Source organism: Helicoverpa armigera, chromosome 15 (genome assembly GCF_030705265.1).
Source record: "Helicoverpa armigera isolate CAAS_96S chromosome 15, ASM3070526v1, whole genome shotgun sequence".
Lineage (NCBI taxonomy): Eukaryota > Metazoa > Arthropoda > Insecta > Lepidoptera > Noctuidae > Helicoverpa > Helicoverpa armigera.
In genome coordinates, this window is record NC_087134.1 from 3614260 (window position 1) to 3635281 (window position 21022).

The 21022-nt window shown below is 38.3% G+C and overlaps 1 protein-coding gene across 2 annotated transcripts in view; it reads right to left on the minus strand.

The window, feature by feature from the left end:
* Positions 1 to 20804, minus strand: part of Pde8 (Phosphodiesterase 8) — a 218165-nt gene extending 197361 nt beyond the window's left edge. The window contains exon 1 of one of the 2 annotated variants that reach the window (XM_049845226.2): positions 20513 to 20804. The gene's annotated coding sequence lies outside the window, so the exon portion shown is untranslated. The remainder of the gene's footprint in view (positions 1 to 20512) is intronic. The other variant, XM_049845227.2, reaches the window with a different exon arrangement.
* Positions 20805 to 21022: the final 218 nt, after the last annotated feature.

Here is a 21022-nt window from a genome sequence, read left to right on the forward strand (position 1 = left end):
TTCCGTTAGATTTCCTGGCTTCTGACTACCTGTAGCGACTGCCAAAGAGTTCAAATGATAGCCGGGACCTACAGAGGTGTCGGTCTTGATCTATGGTGACTTAAAATGGTCATGACCACAGTCACAAGCATTTGCTAGACCTTTGATTTAGCCACAGACACTTGTTTAAGCTCTGCCAATTTGTCTTGTACTACAAATCTCATTAGAATTCATTCTTCATTCATAATATGATGTAAGCCTGGACATTTTCCTCATTGCATTACATTGACAACGATTTTTATGCCAGACGCATTGACAAACGAAAGTTCATTAAAATAAAACTCATGTAACTGTCTGCCAATTTATGTGAACAGAATACTTTACATCGTTTAAGTAAGTATACCAATCATAGCGATAGATAGTGAAAGATTTGCCTGTGTGAAAAGTTCATGTAGCATTATGAATCTTTTTTTATAGACAAGTCATTGACTCTTAAATATATTGAATAATTAGTTAAATAATTGTAATATGTACCTTACACAGTATGGCAAATACTTTTGTAAAAAAAATACTATGTAAGTAGGTAAAACTTCAATATAAATTCTGTGGTGTTAAGGCAAAAGGGGATGAGTCAGAAATTGTGAAAAATGAGTTAATTACACAGTTGGGTACAAAATTTTACGAACTATCATGGTAAAAAGGAGATAATTCAATATAATGTATTTTATTTCGTGAATCTCCAATAAAAAATACGAGTCTAGTCATAAATAGCAAAACCTAAAAAGTAAAAAGGAGTTTTGTCTAGTTATCTTCTTATTGCATACGTGATCCTTTACTTATAAAATTAGGTATAATGAGATAAGTCGACTTGTGCCTAAATTCATATTCGTCGTTCCGCGTTAGTTGCATTTCGCGCGCGAAGTTGACGTCTTTTTACTAGTGCAACGGTGCAAAAAATCCTAAAATTATGGTTTACGTGGGTAATTTGAGTGTTGAAACCTACAGAAATGAATAGGATTAACAAGTTCGATTTAACGTAAGTATGATGAATTTAAAACCTTTAAATTATGAGCTGATTCGGATCTGGAGGACAACCAGTATGGTTTCCGTAAAGGGCGTTCAACAGTTGACGCTATACTGCTTCCTCCACGCATACGCGTGAGGGTTCTGGCGGTCCTGGCGGAGGAAGCAGTCGACCGGGGCGAGGTGGTTTCGGCGGTGTCGCATGACATCGCTAACGCGTTCAACACCCTGCCCTGGAATATCATAAAGGAGGCGCTCCGTTATCATGGAGTGCCAGGGTACCTCCGTCGCATAATCGGAGCCTATTTATCCGAAAGAGCTGTCGTGTACCTGGATCGAGAAGGATGGGTTCGTCAGAACATCTCTTCCTCAGGGGTCGGTTCTTGGCCCTCTCCTGTGGAACATTGGCTACGATTGGGTCCTGCGCGATGCGCTTCTCCACGGCGTCAGCGTGATATGCTACGCTGACGACACGCTAGTCACAGCACATGGGTAGACGTACCGGCAGGCGGCCATTCGGGCCACAGCCAGTGTCGCGCAGGTCGTGGGTAGGTCTTGGCCTCGAAGTGGCCTTGCACAAATCCGAGGCCCTTTGCTTCCATGGGCCAAGGAAGAAGCCACCTCCGGGGTCCAGTATCGTGGTGGGAGGGTTACCATCGCTGTGGAGCCGACAATGAAATACCTGGGACTCGTTCTCGAAAGTCGTTGGGACTTCGGGCCACACTTCCAGCGGCTCGCTCCTCGGTTGTTGGTCGCAGCTTTAGCGCTCTCACGCTTGTTGCCCAACCTCAGGTGACCCAATACCTCCTGCCGGAGGCTCTATATGGGGGTCGTGCGGGCGATGGCGCTTTACGCCGCGCCAGTGTGGGCGAGCACCCTGACGGCCCGCAACCTTCCAGTGCTGCGAAGACCACAGCGAGCGATGGCCATCAGGGTTATAAGAGGATACCGCACGATCTCCTTCGAAGCTGCATGCCTCCTAGCCGGATCGAGACCGACAGCCCTCGCGTCACCTCTATACATGGCGCGAGGAAGCAGTGGGGCGGGCCGAGCGCCTCGTGCCTCGGCAAGTTGAGTTGCGCAGTTCAGAGCTCCGCCAAGACCTCATTGCGGAATGGGAGCAGCGACTTGCGCGACCCACGGCATGGCACGCCGCTCTCGCGGCGGTAAGGCCCATACTGAAGGAGTGGCTGGAGGGACGCCACGGCGCCCTCAGCTTCCGGCTGACACAGGGCCTTACCGGACATGGGTGTTTCGGAAAGTTCCTGTGTCGCATCGGTCGGGAGCCCACGCCCGAATGCCACCACTGTGGCATCTGGGGCAACGCAGCGCCGTGACCTAGCGGCAGCAGTAGACGCTGCGGGAAGTCTTTCGCTGCCGGCTGTCGTGTCCTGCATGGTCGGCAGCGAAGATGGATGGAACGCCGTCGCATCCTTTTGTGAGGATGTGATGGTTTGAAAGGAGGCGGCGGAAAGGGAGAGAGAAGCTGCTTCCTCTCTCCCCGCCCGCAGCAGACGTGGAGGACGTCGCAGAATGACTAATCTCCGGCCACCATAAGGCGCGGCCTGCGGGCGACAGACTAGGGGCGTCTGTCGTCCGATCAGAAACAGGCCTCGAGACGGTGGCGTTGTGTTGCGCGCGCATCTCTTAGTGGAGTTTGCTGTGGCCGCTGGGTGACGGCCACAGAGGTTGACGGGGCCCGCCTTTGAACATCTGGGGGGCCAATACCTGTCGGGGGTGCGGAAGAATGCTTTGGCGATACCCGTGCCCTCGACAATAGGTAATTGAAGGCAACACTGGGTGGGTTTTTAGCCGGTAAGAGTTTGGCACACCCCCTCCACCGACCCCAGGTGGAGGGAAGTCCATGAGGATTTCCCCCCTGCCAAAAAAAAGGTATATACGTAAATAATAATAGCAAATAAAGAGACGAGTCGTTCTAGGATTTTTTTTTAATTTTTACCGTGTTACGGAAAAAGGAGATATGTCAATTATTTTAATAATTAAGAAATAAAAATATTTTTCGGGTACATATAAAAGACGACTAAATTAATAAATGAAAATTAAAACAGAGTTGTGTTAATTATTTCTATACACTTTTGATTAAACTGCATTTTTATTACAAAACAAACACGCGTTTTTTTGATTAGCCCCTGGTGAAAAGTTGTGTTTTTTGACTCATCCCCTTTTGCCTTAACACCACAGAATTATTCTAGGAATAAATAGAACAACATCATACGACTGACGTAAAAAACACGCGAACAACCAAATAATTTCCAAAATGATTTCCACAGACCGATTGTGATTGACGTACCGAATTTATATTTAACAACGCGAAAGCTATCGGCGAGATTCAACTGCAGAAACCCTTATCAAATCATGATAATTTATCGAACGGATCAAATATATACGAATATAAGGGGATCTGTGGAGATTGGGGGCAGAAACATTTGACTATCACATGAACAGTGATAATCGATATACAGCAAAACAAATGCGAATGTCCAGGTATGCCGATAAATTATGAAAAATACAAATATGCTAATTGAGAACCTCTTTCTTTCTTTAAAGTCTTTTCAATACTAGCTTTGCCTACAAGAAGCAACTTCAGTATAGAATAAGCACAGTACAGAATAAATACAGTCAGCCTGCACTCAAGTAAATTCATAAAAAAATAAGTAACTAAAATAATCAAAAAGTAACTAAAATGATAATTAATTTACAAGACATACGAAAGTATGTAAAAGCCAACGCTATGCACACATTTGTATTCAGTATCGCAGCTTTTAAACATTCGATAAGATCTTCGTTTGCATAAATACTCATTCGTATTACTTCAATCAGAGCATTGCAACGATCCGGGCATCCCCATATAAATCACTACTGTTTTGATAGCTGACATACATACAATCGATATGTGAAAATGCAGCCATAAATTCCTGTTTAGCTTGCCAACAAACTGTACCAGACACATACAGTGTACTACAGATGTTTAACACAATGTAAATATTATATTAGACGAGAAAAGAGTATTCGAAATCAACAATTACCTCTCATTTCGAACACAATCAATCGTAAACTTGAAATAAAACGAATCCACAATACAATTAACACATTCACTGCGGCAGCGTTAAATCTAAACTTTCTACTAGTGCGATACGAGACAAATGCTGCCCGTATCTATATTTCCTGATATGCGTTACGGCTTCTATTTTGCCGTACCAGAACCTGACTTTCAAAGCCTATACAGACGTGGAAACCACCTAAATCAATGGTTTTTATCAACAAATCGATAGACTATATCCTTGTATACACCTAGCTGCAGTCGCCCCGGGTTCTCTGTTATACTTTGAAAGATACAGAGATTTTTCAAAATCTTTCATTCGCGGCAATATATATGCCGTACAGCGTAGAAGTGAAAAAATGCTAGGGATGGGGTTTACTTCTGGAATGATAGTCGATAGTTTAAAAATATTTTTTATTGTAGATAAAATATTCATATTTATCAGTGTTATATTATTATATAAATCAACATAATTATGTAACCTAATTATATAATATGTATAAATGTGTATTTATATTCTACAACAATCACACTATAGCGCCACCTAGTCCCAAATACATATAATGCATAGTATAGTTAGAAAATACACCCAGACCAAGACAACTAGACAAAGAATGTTTGATTTGTGTGGGAATCGAACCCACAACCACTACGCCAACAGACCAATTTAAAAAAAAAACTAAAAACTATTAAAGGACGTGTATGAAACTTAGTAAGTAGGTAGTTATTCCACTGAATTATTTTCACACTTGACATCTTTGGCATCAAGATGATGATTTCCCCTCTCTCTCTCTACTCAAATCCAGTTTTTTATGTGAACGTCTCATTGTAGCAGAACCGCGTAATATTTTTCACAAAAAATATCGTTAATATTGTCTTGCTTACGGCCAGCACTAGCGCACACTGAACCGCCGCGCGGACGCATGCAGTGTGGTGCGGGGTTGGGGGGGTACGGCAAGATATTCGCCGTACCGCACTGAATGAAAATAATTATTTTACTGTGCGTTACGGCAACTATTTTGCCGTATATTGTTAGTGTACAATATTATTATATTAAAAGCAACAATATTGAAAATATCACTATCTCATTCCTACGCGCAAGGGAACTTAGATAAATCGCCCCCGCACAGTACGCAAAACAAGGACAACGAGCTACCGCACTGGCTGAGAGTCAAATACGGCCAAATACTTGCCGTAACGCAGTGAATGTGTTAATCGAGTAATTACACCTTATTTACATCAAATAAAATCGATTAACAACACCTCAATCGAATAATTCAGTCTTATTTACACTAAGATCAATATCGATTCTAAAATCCACAATCGAGTATGTATTTAAATCGATTCTATTGCATTACACGTCTGACGAACTCGTGGAGACCGAAAGTTATTTATATAATGACGTCAGACAGAGATGAAGAGTATTTTGGATTCGCTGCACGAAATATGAATGGCGTCACGAAAACAGCTGAATCAAATATGTGCTGTTTATAAGTTCGGTTACATCTGATGTACGTCAATGTTTGAGTGATATTGACTGAATAAAGCAAGCGACAAGTCTGGATTTTGAGATGTCAATGACCTTTCAGGTGGTACGTGAATGGATCGGCAAAGAGTGTCATTGACTGCAATCTTCTGAATAATTTTTGATCATGAGTATTGAAATAAAGTAGGTATGTGGTCATAAAAAGCAGCCGAAAGTATAGTAACTAGATTACATTTTATAGCTAAAAGATTAGCTTCGTAAAAGTGCGTGATAACTTTGAGTTTTTTAAATTCTTCCTGAAATTGATCCAATAATAGTACATTGAATCAATTGACTTCACAACTGCCTGTCATCTCTCCAACGGCATTATATAAGTAATTATATTTGTAAAACATTAAAAGATAAAGATTAAAAGTTTGTACAAAAATAATATTTGTTCAGATAACTTCGGAAGATAAATTGTTAAACAGAATTAACAAGATCCCGAAGATACACACACACACACACACTCACACAAGATAAGAATATATGTAACATGTAAAAATATATTTCAGTTTTATTTTTATTTAGAAATAAGTATAGATTTAATAAAATTAAACTAGGTAATAATTATAAGTACTGCAAACCTCTCTTACCTCTTTATGCTGTGCCCTACCGGGTCCATATTGTTTCTAATATATTGTTTAAACTTTATAAAAATACCACCTGTATTACATATGGAACGCAAATAAAGATTTGAATTTGAATTTGAATTTGGATATTTTTACGTTTACACCGAAAGCATTTATCGTACTCAACTTTCATATTTTTCAGCAAAAAAGGTGAATGATTAAAAATTTAATTAATTTCTTTTAGAAATGAAAACATATTTCACCCGAAAAAAGTAGCTAATATTTAATGAAACTTAAAAATACAAAGGATTTCTTCTATTTCAAAATTCTAGGTATCAGTAATGCACTATGTAGGTACGGTTGCTTTGTGAATTTGCTTTCTAGATAAATCTTATATTCTTATTCTCTGAATATTCTTCGTCGACTTTCAACAGAATTGTATATTTATAAAAAAAGTCAAAGGTGCATTAAATTTTCCAGCATAATTTTTGTGTAACCAATAAAAAATATGCAACACGAAAAAATATACTTAGCAGGAAAAATTTTAAGTCTACTTCTGCCCGCGGTTTCACCCGTATCTAACGGGAACTATACCGAGCACACAGATGAAAAATAGTCTTATATTTATTTATTTAATGCTTCTGCACATTTCGTACAAGGCGGTCAGTCTACCTTTGGGTGGCGGAGAAATAAACGTATAGGAATTCCTCAATATACTAGCCAACTATATACTGAAAGGATTTGTCAAATCAATCAAGTAGCTCGAGCAAACAAACCAAACCCTTCAGCTTCATAAGTAACTCAAAGTTAAATAACTAAACGCGACGAAGTCTAACCCAAATCGCAGTTTGAACACAAACCTAAAAACACAACACCTATTGGTGATTGAGCAACACAGCCATTACTGAACGCACGTCATAACAACTATAACATTAAGGTTTAACAGATAAAAAACGCATTAATCATAATACCGGTTTATCAGACCACGTCTAATTCAAACAGACTAGAGGTACTCGGAGCTATATTTAGTAAAGTGTCCTGTGTCTATCTGGTCCTTAATTTTCTTTTAATGATATTACAATCCTTAGGAACTAATGTTGTTAATGCAAAAGCAACTCTGTGTCTTATCGTCCGGCCTTCACGCAAAAACTGCTGAACCGATTTCAATATTTGGTACACAGATAGTCTTTGAGGCTGGAAAAGTGCATAGGCACGCTACTTTTTTTCCGGGTGGGAGAAATTCCCTCGAAACGTAGACAATACCGAGTGAAAAGCTAGTTAATTATACTGATTATATATCTTACTTATAAGTTTCGCTTTTCTATTTTTTTATACTATTTTCAAACTCCTTCATACTATATTACGAGTCGGCAACAGCTGTCAGCAGCTAGTAGAATTACAAGATTTTATTTATTGATAACTTGTGTGTTGTGTAACAATGTTTGAAAATCGTGATTTTCCCACACAATGACGTGATGTTATTTGATAGAATCTCCTACGACATTTCCTCTTCCAATTTTCATGAGGTCATATTATATAAATATTCAATTATGGTCAATATTTATAAATCTTGATAAAAGAGAGTACATATGGTTCATTGTCTTATATTCAATGAAGGAATCTAGACCTATTAGAATCAAGTAGGTATATGAATGATATGTCTCTCAAATCAAACACGTTATAATAAATAATTGACTTTAATCAAATACGTACAAAGTAGAGCATAATTATTTGGATACACTTTTCGTCAATAATTTTTGCCGGTCTGAACATGGCTAGCCATTTTCGCGATAGTCAAAATGCGCATGGGCGAGTAATTGTCTTATATTTGACGAGAACTGCATGTACTCGTATATTATGCCGTTTTGTTTCCTGAATGTAACTTAAGGACAGTTTAATCATGAATGTTCACTCTTCGATACCAGTCGCCCCTTGTAAAACACTGGTACTCAGCTGCATCCGATGGTTAGACTGGAAGCCGACCCCAACATAGTTAGGAACAGGCTTGATCATTCACTCTTCGATAATTAATCCAGATACTTATTCGTCAATATACAGTCACCATAATCCAACAGTTCCAAAATAACACGCAAGTATCATCCTGTACTCGTGCGTCACAAATTGCCTAACTATTTTAAGACCACTGTGACCCGCGAGATAACTCGCCTAAGTGCTCACCCTCTTATCTTTATTTATCACTGTGATAACAAATGATGAGACCGCTTATCATACACAATGTATTAGAACTAATGCTCCCTACTACCTGTTGGATGCGAGGATTTTTCGGTACGGATTATATTATTATGTTTTTAGCATGTTATGAAAGACGACACTAAAACTCACGCTCTATGCCAGCCAAACGTGTTTGAGTCGCATTGTGGGCCATCTGGGTACGTAAGTACTCAGTTATTTGAAGTTAGCATGGTTGGAGAAGTCTACCGTTTTCTATGTCAGCTACCCTCTTGATACATGCTGTTGTATGGTGTATAAGAATGGGGACACAGCTCGACAAAAAGGATGATTTGGGGTCGGAAGTACCTAGATAACAGAATATCTAGAACGAACTAACCTTTATTGTAGGTATCTGGTGAGAAGAACTCATTTTAAATTCGGTAATTATTTTTTATATAAAGAGAGTCGCTATTTAATTTTGTGAAGAATATTATTGTCATATCTACCAAAGCAACATTTTCTATTAAGGTTATTTGTATAATAAACATCAATCACTAAGTTAAATATTAATATACAATTCTAATTAAAACATGCATTTTTAATCCATTAAAAAGGTTCAATCATATTTTAGTTACAAAGGTTCTTTCATCTCTATTTATTTTAGTTTACTAAAACTGTGCTAAATAATTCACATTCGTTAAATATTTATAATTTTCAGACGGCTCCCGTCTGCAGTTGATTTAAAATTCTGTGCACTTTCAAAAAGTATCATCGCCTGGAATAAAAACTTTTTTTTAAAGTTCTATTTGAAATTCAAAGTTTGAATTATTTCTGAAGGTTTTTTTTAGTAAAAGTTAGATCGAATGTAATTTACTAAGGTCATCTCATATACATACGAGTACATATACATATACATCTCATATACACTGAATATGTAAAACATATGAATATGTCGGAGACTGTCAATAGTACGGACACTAAACGTCACGCAAGCGCGCCCTCTGGTGGCGTTTCCGGTGAAACAACATTTTGGCGCGCTTGGCAGAGTAGTGGTGGTCGGCGTGGCGTCCGCGGAGCTCAGTCTTGGTCGAGTCGTCGTGCTGCGCACATCTCGGTACTGCCTTTCGTTACGTGTAGTGTACCTAGTGTTATTGCCTAGTGTTGTAGTACTGTTGTAGATCCATATTGTAAAGTGTGTAAAGTGTCTTTTGAAATTAAAGTGTAAAGGTTCTTCTAACCTAACAGACAGACATGTGTTGCTGGGGAGTTAGTTCCGCCACTTCTTCTCCCCAAGCCAAAACACATAGGAAGTGGCGAAGGGCGGGCATTTTGGGGGCTGTCTTTTGTTCTGACTAATTTGAATAAACGTTTGAGTTTTTAGTTTGTTTGAGTTTTGAGTTTCTTTGAGTTATCTCTTTGCTTCATTACCCTAACTGATGTCGGACGATAGTGCCATCCTGATGTTCGCCTCCGACATCAGAAGTGGGATGTAATCCGAATGCCCACATGTGTTAAGAATTCGCCATGCGAAGATAAAATTCTGCCCATTGACAAAAAAAAAATAGAACGTCGATAATTTCAAATGTGAGTTTGTAGTAGAAGATTTATTGAGAATTTCAGCGAAGGTACAAGTATGGTAACCACGGTTATGGTAATGGTGTATCGGTTTCCATTGTTACATGTCAAGTTAGTTATTGAAGGTATGCTAGAAAATTAACCGAATTTGTCTTTTTTTTCATGTTTCAACAATTACGGTGGTTATTGTGCAATATGGCGTCAAAATTACTGCGGAGCATCCCAGCTGCCAGGAGCCTGACGTGTCATCGTAAGGTCGGAGTGTTGGTGCTCGTGCATCTACGTGGCTTCACGTCCGCGAAAGCCTTGCTGTACTGCGCGCCATAGCGATGTGCGCATCGTCATGCGCGTTGAGGCGTTGAGTGGAAACCCGGTGAGACCGATCCATTTTTGCTTTATTTTGAGGTTATTTGTCTTACGACATTTATAAACTTGAGAGACAGTTTCAGTCTCGTTGATTGCGCTACCACTGCGCTTATTAATTGGTGGAATCGTAGATAATCAGAAACCTAGGTTCACAGGTTTGATCCCAGAGTTGAAAATTATTAGTTATCTGATCTCATCAATATCCTAAAGTTAGAATATTTCAGTTTTTGCGTCATTTGATTGAATTGTGCATCAGACGATAGATTTTTGGTAAAGTGTTACGTTCACCTACTCTGTAATTTCGTTGCGCTAAGTTGTACCAATGATGGAGACCGGGGTGACTTGGAAAAGACCCGTTGGCCTGTGTGATGGCATCGGGGTGACCAAGAAGAGACCTATGTAAAGTCTGCGGTACTGTTGTTTTTATTGTGTTAAGCTGTACCTAAGATGGGTATCGGGGTGACCTGGAAGAGACTCGTTGGCCTGTGTGACGGCATCGGGGTGACCAGGAAGAGACCCGTATACATCTGTGGTACAGTTGGTGTCATGTCACTATAGTTGTGGTTGTGGTCCCTAGGAGGCCAGGATGGGCTGAGAGCTCGGCTAAGGGACAAGACGGTTTTGTGAAGCCTATCGAGTAGGAGGCGTTGATGTGAATGACAACCGTAGCTGTAATGATTTTGTAATTTACAAGTTCAGTCTGACTACCAATTCGATCTTTCTTTGATTTCGTGCTTAGAATTTAATGTAACTAGTTTCTTCATTTAAATGGTGATTGCTATTCTTAAAACCCATAACATGTGTTTAGGTCTTACCATCGAGAAGGTTTGTTGCTGACCCATATGTTGTCAATATTTGATGCCTAAGCACTTTCCATTTCTGACTTAACAGATAACATCTAAGGTGAACCGAGCCTGGAGAACAGGACGAGGTCCACTAGTCAAGCGGCGGGCGAGGTGCGCTGCAGTTGCTGTTTGGAGCGTCATCCTCCCCCGGATTTGTCGTGGAGGCCGTATGAGTTGCGGCAGGCCAGGACATCGCATGTCATCGCACAAGGTGAAAGCATTCTATTGCATTGAAAATGTTTAGATTGATCAGACAAACTTGACAATGACTAGCCTGTGTGGCAATGACTAGCCTGTGTGGCAATGACTAGCCTGTGTGGCAATGACTAGCCTGTGTGGCAATGACTAGCCTGTGTGGCAATGACTAGCCTGTGTGGCAATGACTAGCCTGTGTGGCAATGACTAGCCTGTGTGGCAATGACTAGCCTGTGTGGCAATGACTAGCCTGTGTGGCAATGACTAGCCTGTGTGGCAATGACTAGCCTGTGTGGCAGCTAGGAGCCTGTGTGGCAGCTAGGAGCCTGTGTGGCAGCTAGGAGCCTGTGTGGCAGCTAGGAGCCTGTGTGGCAGTTGGTAGCCTGTGTGGCAGTTGGTAGCCTGTGTGGCAGTTGGTAGCCTGTGTGGCAGTTGGTAGCCTGTGTGGCAGTTGGTAGCCTGTGTGGCAGTTGGTAGCCTGTGTGGCAGTTGGTAGCCTGTGTGGCAGTTGGTAGCCTGTGTGGCAGTTGGTAGCCTGTGTGGCAGTTGGTAGCCTGTGTGGCAGTTGGTAGCCTGTGTGGCAGTTGGTAGCCTGTGTGGCATTCAAGTATGAGCGATATTAATAAGCCTGTGTGGCGTAATTATGACCCTATGTGGTTCTGTGGTTCAGATGGATCTGTGTGACTTTTGTTCAATGTGCTACATAGTGGTCAGGAGTGGCCGAGGTTGTACTGTGCATACTGTGCTGTGTTTGTGTTGTTGCAGATTAACCCACGAGGACGTGGGTCTACGCAGGATGGCCGTGTCGGAGACTGTCAATAGTACGGACACTAAACGTCACGCAAGCGCGCCCTCTGGTGGCGTTTCCGTTGAAACAACATTTTGGCGCGCTTGGCAGAGTAGTGGTGGTCGGCGTGGCGTCCGCGGAGCTCACTCTTGGTCGAGTCGTCGTGCTGCGCACATCTCGGTACTGCCTTTCGTTACGTGTAGTGTACCTAGTGTTATTGCCTAGTGTTGTAGTACTGTTGTAGATCCATATTGTAAAGTGTGTAAAGTGTCTTTTGAAATTAAAGTGTAAAGGTTCTTCTAACCTAACAGACAGACATGTGTTGCTGGGGAGTTTGTTCCGCCACTTCTTCTCCCCAAGCCAAAACACATAGGAAGTGGCGAAGGGCGGGCATTTTGGGGGCTGTCTTTTGTTCTGACTAATTTGAATAAACGTTTGAGTTTTTAGTTTGTTTGAGTTTTGAGTTTCTTTGAGTTATCTCTTTGCTTCATTACCCTAACTGATGTCGGACGATAGTGCCATCCTGATGTTCGCCTCCGACAAATATATGATATTGATCAAGCAATTGGTTACGACTTTAAACGGATCCAAATAAAAAAGTCAGTTTTAAAATAACACAAGACTAACAAACGATAAGAAACTATCACATATCACATGCTGTCATAGAAAATGTAGGTACACTAGTCCACAGCCAATTTGCAGTGATTCAATATAATAAAAACACACTCTCTAGAAAAATCTTTTATTACAATAAAACAATAACAACTATTGGCATATCACGAGTGTTACAGACGAACAAACACGACTAATTAAATAGCATAATTACTCGTCGCTTCTAGACTGTATAATAATAAACTTATATTGCACCACCAACTGAGGTTTATGATAAAAGAGTTCCTAAGAGATTTGTTAACATGGAAATGTTGTATTACAAAAGAAAACCAATTAATCGTGGTCAGATACAGAAAAAAAAAAAAAGATTTGGAGTGAGCTTGTGTTTTAGAGAAGGCATTGGAACATAGTGATGATGATCTCTTAGCCGATTTCCTGTCAAAGTGCACAAGCATTTATGCAGACACAGGTGCACTCACTATTCCTTCACTCCCATAGCCTGATGAGACGACAATCCGACATTGCCGTGCATTCCATACCATAGTAGAAAATATTAACATCATCAATATCTATTATGGATTTATGATAATGTCCAACAAACCGACATTTTTGTAATCTGTTTTTACCACCCTTCTTTGTATGAAAAGGGTTAAGATGATGACATGTTATTAAATGTCGAATACTTGTCAATCTTTAATCAGAAAAGCAAAATCAAGAATTAAACGATGTTACACCAATCTGTATTTCTATCAACGTCGTAATACTGTGAAACGTTCTCGTCTTTAAACTAATAGGATTCAGTAGCATAATATCTCAGATGGTATGATAAACACGGGTCGTACAATAATAATGTTTTGTTGAAACTTGAGTATCTTCAACACTCACATTACAGTATGATAATATTATAAACATTCTGTCGTAAAACCTCATAAAAATACTTCGTAAGTCATGCCTTTAGAACTTTTTTTTTCACAATTATACATTATTATAATTAAATACAAAAGGATACATTTCATAGACTAGGCTACTTTAGTAAAAAATATTTCTTATTTATAGAAAATTCCATCCCTCGCAGCCAACTGGGAGCGTAATGATTAGATATCCTATAACCAACATATTATTGGCTCTGCAACAATTAGCTACTATTAATTAGAACATTTTCTTAAATATGTGCTGTTTTCTTGAACTGTCAAGAAAACAGCACACCTTTTTCCTTCCACGCATCCTACTATAAAATAACATAAAAATAAAATAATTATTTCTACAAACATTATAATAAGCTAGGAAAGACATCCCCGAGATATTTTATAAATGTAACTTAATTGGTACGTTCCTTTTAATGTTAAAAGAAATTAACCTCGCTTATTATGTTATCTATGACAAGGTCTCGCGAAACACCATTTTAAACAAGTACTTAGGTAATTAGAAGTTTTTCAAGGTGTATACCTAACTTTTGTAGGGTAAACAGGACCCTATTACTACGACTTTGCTGTCCGTCTACTCGTCTTTCTGTCGCCATGCTGTTTCTCATGAACCGTGATACTTAGACACTTGCAATTTTGACGGATGTATTTCTGTTACCACTAGTCAGAGCCCTTTAGGTACTAGGTCTCGATGACTCTTTCGAACAATCCCGTACCTACAGGTAATTCTTATACTAGATCTTTTTACCTGAAACACCTGATTCAATATTCTTGTAACGGCAACAAGTATTATTAATTCAGGAAATCCCGCGCATGTTATGTCAACAGAAGGCGTCAGCATGACGAAATAGTTAGCGTGGCCTCGATCGACGTGTGTCCGTAACTTTAAGACGTACGTATTTCTTGCTAGTTTGTGTACGCGGGTTTACTCGCATCCTGGAAGAACTAACTCCAAGCATCTGGATAAAAAGTTCTGATGTTCATCTCCAGGAATAACAATCTTTAAGTCCATCTCGGGGGCAAAAAGATCATCTGCCTAGCCTTTTCCCAACTATATTGTCAAGACTCAAGATATATAGCAATTTAATCTGTTCAATAGTGGAACTAGTGTATTAATAATTAACTGCTAAGGAGGCCACTTGTAGATATTGCATTTATTTGTGGAGATCAAACATAATTCATATATTCCTTATTGGTCATAATTAATATATTCCTTATTGGTCACTTTCTTAAATCCGTGCAAGAATGTCTTTCATAAAACCCTAATAAGGACCTTTTCATTTTCTATGCAATATTTGCCCTTCATAAAATTATCATTTTTCTCTTTCCTTTTCATCTAGGTACTTTCTATAAGAGCGTAAAAGCACAAAGATGATCCAAAAATTTACGAGATACATTTCAAGGGAGTACCCTTTTGAAAACCCCTTTTGATCTTAACTAAATATTTGAACTGTTTCTGTTATTTGCCCTAGTAAAACCCACCGGCCGTTTTCGATTACAGAAATAAGGAAACCATCTTGGGTTTCTTCAAAATGCGTAATCAAACGTCAGTGCGCTCAATAATTACAATAATGTCAGACGTAATTGTACGGATTAAAAAAAGGAATTAAAACAAAAGAATACAATTTTTAAATACTATCAACTAATGACATGTAAGTTCCACTTTCTCTAAAAATAGTTTGAAACTGTAAAAACAAAAAAGAATAACGTCCCTCCTTTACAAATTTTATTTTAATTGTCTTTACAAAAACTTGCTCAAGTTTATACATGTCATTGCCTCCCATACAACCATTTTTGGTCGCAGATATGATAAAGATGTAACAAGTCGCAACAGTTTCGTAACAGGTACGACACAACGTGACTGTGTAGGGATTAGCTTTTAGGTGTTGTAACGGTTCAGTAAAAATGTGACGGAAACTAGATTCAGTAACTTTGTGTGGTCGCTGTTTCGATACTTTACAGCTTAATTGGTAACCACACATTTTAGAAACTTTGCGTTTGGTTTGTTACCAGTGTGCAATGTTGACACAATTGTGTTGTAACGGGGTAGTAACATGTGTAGTCGATGTTCCAGAACACTTTAACACTAACTTGCATTTATAAAAACATGACGAGAGCCAGTTATTCTCAAACTGTCTATGTTTTCTGCCGTTATCAACCATTTAATGAAATTTAAAATGAGTAAACAACCAAAAACCTTACGTAAATTCCGATGGACTTCAACTTTTTACAGAAGAGTTAAAGAAATAAGTACGTCCCGAAATATCTCAAGTACCTACCTAATTGTACTCGTACATGTAATTTTTTTTATTATAATAATATTTTATTCCTGATGTTGCATTGTTGGTAGGGCAAATTGACGGATACCCATTTTATTGAACTTAAAACTTATTATTTTCCAGGCCATTTACAGGAAAACAGTACGGAATTTCGTACCGAGGAGCTTAGTGGTATAGTCCCTAGTGCCAAAGTTTCAACTTTCGAGCTTCAAATTGTTGTTTTTTCTTTTTCTCGGCCAAAACAAGACGTCTTCGTCTTTAACCCAAGTAGGTACTCGGTACAAGCGATATTAATTCTGATGAGCCTTCTTTGGTTAGAACAATGCAAAAAGGCATCTTGATAAAAACTTTGGAAAACACTGTAACCAAATGTTAACAGAAACCATCTTAAAAATCTAGTAATTTTGTAACAAGTTACCGGAACATGTCGACACGTGTCGACACATTATCGTAACTTTGTGACTAGTTGCGACGAGCATATTTTTCATAACAAACATCAAAAATGTTTTTTCATAGTTCAGTATTTATCAATTTTATGAGTCAATCTTGCTAAAATAATTTGTATTAGGATTAAAATATTTGATATTGTATTTAAATGGAAGCTTTTGGGCACTCGATGTGCATCATTTTATATTTTTATTTTATTTTAACAAAAGTTTTTCTTTCGCCAGAATTATTAAAACATGATATTACGGTGGCGCGTTGGAAATATCAACATATTCAACGAAATTACACAGTAAACTTTTTTTCCCAATAAGATTTGAGCATTATAAACCATATTAATTAATGAAAACTAAAACTTTGTATACTTCATTATCATTATCATACTTCAACCATCATTTTGGGATTTCTTGTATTTTGTATTATTTCGTCGTGTCACTCACGCACGAGCCAACGAAATTGATCGAACGAATGAATGATTGAATGATTAGTGCGAACTCTGGTTAAAATATGGTAACAATGTTACGACACGGCGACGTAAATTAGAAACCAAATGTTACTTGTTTATTGTGTCGAGATCTTCCCCATTTTTAGTTGCAGCGACGGCGCTAACACGGAACGTCGACGAGATTATGTTTCGAGATAGATCAGTGTCGACACTAAGTGTCGAAACGGTTACGTTATGTTCGCAAAAATGGTTATATGGGCTATCATAAATACCTATGTCCAATATTGGTTCACCAACAGTACCTACAGGTCATCGAACTTAAAAAAGATAATAATAGCGTTTTATTGAAGGTACTCGTTATTGTCAGACCTTTTTCATTAACACCAATGGATTAATTAGAAAAGTTCCGTCTCGACTAGTAACAGAATTTCATACTAATTGATTAGATTAGTCCGTTTCTATTGTACGTCAAGGATTTTATTGGAGAAACGGTCTGGTTTGAATTTCAGCAGTAAATTGTTTAATTAATTATTTTCGGATGTTGAAAACTCGATCAATTTAATGTACAGTAATAAAATAGAGTAAATCATCAGTCTTTTCATTGTCCTTCTGCAGGATATAGACCTCTTCTCATACAAAGAAGGAATGAGCGTAAATCACCATGCTTGACTCATGATGGATTGGTGATTTCAGGTTTCCTAAGCTTTTTGTATACTGAAAAAATTCTCTGTTAATAAATATAAGTTCTGTTAATAGTCTTATTATAAAAGCCAAACTACAAGTTAACCACAACTAGGAATAAATAAACAGAACACTCGTAGTAAATGATCTTATGAATGAAAAATGATCTCATTTCCTACCAAATATAGAAACGCTGCAATTGCCCTCACCACCAACGATAAAACGTACCTTTTGGAAATTATCATTGACATAAACTATCGGACAACGGTTAAGAGCTGTCAAGATCGGTCACTTGAAGGAAAATTATTGGGTTTCCTTAGGAATTCATTCGAACCGTCTTTCCTATTAGTCTGGGGTCATCGGGGACCCCCAAAAGTTATTCGTCAGGTTTGAATGATTGATGCTGGGGGTCACTAGGTAATGTGTCCTTTTTCATATGTCTTACTGTCTGAATGGAGATATTTTGGGAGCATGTCGTGAATATTTTGTTTGTATGTTCAACTAGAGTTTAGTAATAAGATTGGCTTAACGAACATATGAATATTTTAATTCGTTTTTGTTTTTTGTAAGAATAAAACATTGCTTCTACTGCTTGACGAATTTCCCAATTGTCTCGGAATTTTTTAATAGATATGATTTCAATGGAGATAAATAGGTACATAAAATACTAATTCTACAGGTAGCTTTTAAAATATTTTTAACAAACAATAAACCTAAAAACTCTGCGATAAACAACAGATTTCTTGTTTCCATCCATTACGTTTTATTGTTTCCTTTTTCTTTCAATCCTTATGAAAAGACCCATCTTTCACGGTATTACTGAGCAGTAAAAGGTTTCCGAACGTGTCAAAATAACGTTCAACAAGAAAATAGATACGGAGTTTTTTTGTACAATTTCCGAACAACGTGAAAACTGATTTTGAACAATAAAAATAATGTCGGTTACCAGTGGTTTATAAGGAGCCACTGCCTATCTGGCCTCCTCAACCCAGTTCATCAACAGGTCATTGGTATCCAAGATATCCTTAGAAATTACATACAAACTTGGAAAAGTCACATTGGTACATGCCTAACCTGGAATCGAACCCACACTCATACTTGAGAGGTTGGTTCTTTTCCAAGCCACCACGACTAGAAGGGTCGTCGACCTTTAAGTGGGGGGTAAGTGATTTTTTATTATATTATGAAGTGAGTACTAAGTATATTGTGTTTGTTTTGTTATGCTCATCGTAACAATGGGACAAAGGAAGCAGCACAGTTGAATGAGCACGCAGATAAGTCAAACATTTGTGCTCGTCAAGATCTGGCTTGCTGTGTTGAAAACGTGATTGCTTGTAGTGGTAATGTAGATACGTAATGTCTTATCCTTTGGTATGGAATGACATAATTATAGGTGAAGTATGGATAAGAAATATATAGGTATGTAGTTGACGTCAAAATTGTATTCAGTAGCGCTACACTAAATTTCATACTAATCTAGGTACTAATTTAGATACTTAATATTATATGTATGTTGCAATTTATTGTGAATAAAAATGAAATTGAATATGTTTTCTCTATATAATATTTCACCCATCTCTACCATGTTTCAGATACCAACATTTTTAACATTTGAAATGACGTACAATTTCTTGATAAAATATATCCAATACTTAACGAGTAGCAGTTAGAAAATCCTTCACAAAACCACGCGCTACATTCAACAAGTAAAGCCCACAATATTGTAAGAGCATAAATCCTTCGCTTCCACCTCACTGACTCTTACAGCCGAGATATCCCTTAATAGCTACGTACTCTATGCCTTAATAGCTGATACGCTACATACTCTACATTCCATGCTCGATTACTACTTAAAATGTTTTAAGATAACACACGTAGACATTGAGTCTGGTTAGAAATATAGAACTCTATTTTAGGTAGATAGAGACAGATTTTAGGGGTACCAGTGTGTACGGAAAATACTTTAGTCTGAGAAAGATAAAGATATAGTGGGTAAGGTGATTTTAATATTACAAGTAGGTACCTAACATTTTCATAGACCTGTCTAGTTCTGTTTATTTTTCTGTAATAGCAGAAAAATTACTCTGGGTACTAAGAAAAATTCAAACTTTGACAATTATTTGCAGAGTGACTTTTGACGATGAGCAACGGACTCGTAAATAATTGTTAAAGCCTAACTATTGCAAATCTCTACTTATTAGGAAGAAACATACATCTTCAAAAGATTGGACTAGACAGTAAATACTGTAAAGTAGTTTTTTTTTTAATGTTAAGATCTCCTAATATAGCAACAGGTATCGTAAAAAAATAACATCAACATTGTCTAAGGAAAATTGAAAGTACGGAGAGGTAAAAATTAATTATGCGTCAAAGAAAATACAACGGAAAAGTTTTAGAAATATAAAATGTCGTCAATAAGCTCATTTGCGTAATTAAAATAGGCATTATTTTATTTTCCCTATAGAGACTTGGTGATATGCACTTCATATGTTCATGCCAAAATTGTAAAAACCAGGAGTCGAACTCACTACCTCGTCATAACTAACCAGACTTCAACTGTACTGTTTAGTTTTTGCACTTCAGTCTACATTAAACTCTCGCATTATTCATGAACATATAGATATCGTATGTAATAATATATTCCGCGAACAATGTTATAAATTATCTCTGAGATAAGAGACTGCTACAGTTTTACTGAAAATATAGCCGACAATATACAATATAATATGTTGTACAAGCCTGCCTGACATAAGACCTGGATTAATTTTGGCGGGATTACACGTAGCGAGCATTTTGCTCGGATTTTCCTCGAGACTAAGGAAAGCTTTCAATTACACACCTATTACGATTTGGATTTCCCATAATAAGGATAAAACCTCTAAAATTAACTTTACTTTTTAGGTAAGTACATCTCTTAAAATACTTGTCAAACTCAATCGTGTTTAAAACTAAACAAATACTCGTATCAGCTGACTGCAAAAACACGTCACAGTAAATAAGTTTATAATAACAATAAACGCCCACTTACCTACTTCACACACAACACAAAAACACACTGAACACACAACTCTAGTTTTCGTGAGACGTCAATTTTCATATCGCGATGTCCTGATGTCCATTTAGGGGGGTACTTTGGTGACTGTTGGCGGTCCCCTCTGTCGCCATGCGGAGTTCGCACGGCGGGGGGCAGGGGAGGTCGAGCTCACTCCAGTCGGCGAGATCGGAGGGTGCGAGCGTGAGAGGACGCGACGTGCACCTCCGGCCGCGGGTGCATGACGACTGGCGAGCAGTCCCCGCCCGCCCAGCGCCTCGCCACCGCCCAAGCGAAAAACGTTTGCATAACCAACAACCAACAACTAGCAACTAACACTTTTAATACTGTTGTTTCATTAATATGCTAATCCTAATAGTGTTCTGATGACTTGCGTGGTACAACGTCACTTAGTAGTTTTTACTTACTTACCTACAAGTGTATATGTATAGTTTTTGCGCGAATTTTTGTAGTTTTTCTTACATCGTACGATCGAATATATTATTT